This window comes from Petaurus breviceps, unplaced genomic scaffold (genome assembly GCF_028583685.1).
Source record: "Petaurus breviceps papuanus isolate PSGF00001 unplaced genomic scaffold, PetGlider_PUasm1.0 164, whole genome shotgun sequence".
Taxonomy (NCBI): Eukaryota; Metazoa; Chordata; class Mammalia; order Diprotodontia; family Petauridae; genus Petaurus; species Petaurus breviceps.
In genome coordinates, this window is record NW_027185735.1 from 11,895,784 (window position 1) to 11,899,141 (window position 3,358).

A 3,358-nucleotide genomic window follows, 5' to 3' on the forward strand; every position below is an offset into this window, starting at 1 on the left:
TTTTGTTCTTACTTAATCTCTTCATTTCTTCCCAGGCCTGGCCCACAGCCTCCTTTTTCCTTGCCTTTTGTCTCCTTCTACCAGGCCCAAATCTTATCTAAACTATCTATTCACATTCTCCTCTTGGTCAGCTCTGACCTTTGTCTATGCACCGAGGCCCCTCCCTGAGGTCAGCCCTGACAATGGCAGCCCTACCCTTTAAAGGTAAAAGCATGTACCCCTCTCACTCTCAGGTCCGCTAAAGGACTCTTGCCCGCTGTAAAGGTGTAATAATAAACTTTCTCAACTCTAACTCCAAGCAAGGTTGAGCTGAATTCTTTCCAGATGCCCTTGCAGGTTTCCTGGTCTTGGATGAGATCAGGGTTCCTGCTGAACCTATTGGGATCCCGTCCCCCATCACTGTCACTAACCATTTTTCCAGTGACTCATCAGGTTGTTATTTAAACTTCTTTTTCAGCCTCCCAAGTTCCTTTGTGGTAAGAACCTGTTTGTCTTCTGTAGCTGCTGTGGAGAAAATCACAACCACTTCCCCCCAATATCAATAGGGTAAGCTCAAGGCTCTTTCAATACCAAGGAGGTTTATATTTCTCATCTTCATTCCTTCTTTATCTTTCCTTATAATACTCAGACTGTCATTGAAAATCAGCACTTTTTCCTAATTCTGGGTCAGAGACCATACTTCCAATGGTATCTTTTATCTATTTCTATTAGAATCACCCCTTTCACCTGTGATGTTACTAAATCTGCTCCTCTGCCTTCAGGGCATGGTCCTTAAAGAACAAATGTATTTTCATCTGTCTCTAGTTGCTGAATGCAGGTGGACAGTTTACTTTCATTTTTTCTTATGCTGGCAATCCAACTTTCCTATGACCCTTAGCGAAAAGTAAGGGATTAATATCCCTAAGCATTTGACCTAATGCCACTGTAACAGTGAATGTCTGTAATGGCAAGCACAGACAGAAATAGTTCATGCCTTGTTTCAGCTATTGAATTAATACCTTGTTTCAGTTCAAGTTTCTTTTGAGACTTGTATCAAGTCTGTTAAGAAACAGAATGTGTGAATCCCACAACTTGCAAACCCTAGAACTTGTGAATTTCTGCAGAGGAGCTAATGACTATTAAGGAGAGTCCCAGGGCTAGAGACAGAGAAATTGAGAAGAGGACTCTTGTAGTGGCCAAGTCAAGAAGGAGAAAACTTGTGGTATCCCAGCACTCTGTTTGTCTGCTCTGTCTGTGTTGATATTTGTTTGTGATACTTTGTACAGAAGCCCTGGGACCTTTCTGGAAGACCTGAAAGAGGATTTTCTGGTTGTATATTTACCCAAGTCCTGCAAGAGAGTTTTGGAGGTTCTGGGACTTTACTGATGATTTGTCCTCATCTCTTGCACCTTGTTGGTGGGTCTGAGTTGATTTCACAGGCAGATAGTGAATTGATGATCATCACAATGTGCATGAATATTATTGTGGCTCTGTCAAACTTTGTGTTCCCAGAAACAGGAACTGTGAAGGACTTGAGGTGGACTGGACACTGTGAACTTCAATATGGAATGGGAACTGGATGAAGAACTGGACAAGGAACTGGGAGCTGCCTGCCTTTTAACCCAGGTGACAGTTGGAGCTGGGACCATGGAAGAGGAACCATGGAAGTTGAGAGCCAGCCTTGAGTCAGGCTGAAAGAAGCCTTTACTTGAATACTGTGAACTGACTGAGAAGATTATGATTTACTGTGTCCTAGGGGTGGAGAACTTTGACTTTTGTACTTTGTGATTTAATTAAGGATTTTGTGATTGACTAAATGAATGTACTTTGTTGAAAACTATGTGACCACTTTGATGAAAACTATGTGGCCATTTTAGTGATAAGTTGTTGAGTTGTGACATGGTGAATACTGAATTTTGATTTTCTATGAATGTTTTCCTCTGATTTGTTATTGAATAAATAGAGAGTTCACTATACTATGTAATCAGAACCTTGAAAGCTGTTCACAGCAGCAGTCCTCTGGAAAGCTGCTCATGCTTGGCTTTACAGTGCCCCCTTCCTGTACCACAGAAAGAACTCATAGTATATGGCCAGATGTGAGGTTGTTACAGGGTATCAGGTTTAGGTATTCAGTCATACAATCACTGGTGATTTCTTTTCCTCCATATCACCCTTTCCTTTCTTTAATTATTTCAAGCAACTTAACAATAGCATGAAAAAGACATTCAGCAAAGATATAGCATTGTTTCAGCTGGGCACATCTCACCTTGCCTTCATATTCTAGAGTGTCATGCCCAGTCAGAAAGGGATTTTAAGTCTGAGGACACCCTGATTCCTTGGGCTATTTATGGTGACTAGAAAATTATATCAGTGGTTTGACTCTGAGTCCCCTATACTGATTAAGTCTCAAAGAGAATTTCATTTCATTAGACAAAGAACTACTTTAGTCTGTATAGTATAGATGCTATTTCTACTACACATAGGACACCAGATGAAATTATACAGTTAGTGAATCAGTCAACAAGCATTTATTAAACCTGGGTCAGGCACTGTTGTAGGTGCTGGGAATACAAAGAATGGCAAAAACAGTCCCTGATCTCAAAGAGCTCACATTCTAATGTAAGAGACAACAGGAAAGCAACTACATATATAAAAGTTATGTTTTTACATATGTTATATTTATATGTCATGTATTTATGTTAGATGAAGGCAATCTCAGAGACAATGCTAGCATTAAAGGGATGTCCAAAGGGCTTATTTCAGAAGCTAGAATTTTAACTGTTAATTTTAATTTTAATTAAGACTAAAGGAAGCCAGGAGTTAAGATTAAAGTGAGCAGAACTAGGAAAACAATATACAAAATGATTACAATAAGATAAAGGAAAGCACAACAACAAAAAAGAACCCAAATCCTGTGTAAACAGAATGACCAAGTTTGATCCTCAAGGAGAAATGAGAAAATATACATCCCTCCTTTCTTTGCAGAGAGAGTTTATAGATGTGGAACATTAAATATTTGTCAGACAGGGTTAACATATTTCATGAATGAATGAGTGAAAAAACATTAAGTGTTTATAATATGTCAGTCTACCTCCCAAGGTTGTGAGTCATATATACACATACACACGCACACACAAACACATAGCTTTGCAAATTTTAAAATACTAGGGACTATAAATGTCAGCTATTACTTCCCCCAAAAGATCCCACTTCTGTATTTCCCAGTTACAATTGAGAAGTACCATCATTCTCTACTTATCCAGGTTCCCAGTCTTAGAATTATCCTTCACTCCTTATTCGACCCCAAATATTTAATCTAACTTTGTCATTTCTATAATTGTAATATATCTCCCATTCCTTTCTCTCTACTTACATAGCC

At 39.0% G+C, this 3,358-nt stretch overlaps 1 long non-coding RNA gene across 1 annotated transcript; it reads left to right on the forward strand.

Moving 5' to 3' along the window:
* The first annotated feature begins 451 nt into the window (after positions 1–451).
* On the forward strand, positions 452–1,955 carry LOC138156975 (uncharacterized). The gene is made up of 2 exons (XR_011167253.1): positions 452–546; positions 1,492–1,955. It is a non-coding gene; the product is annotated as an uncharacterized lncRNA (long non-coding RNA).
* Positions 1,956–3,358: the final 1,403 nt, after the last annotated feature.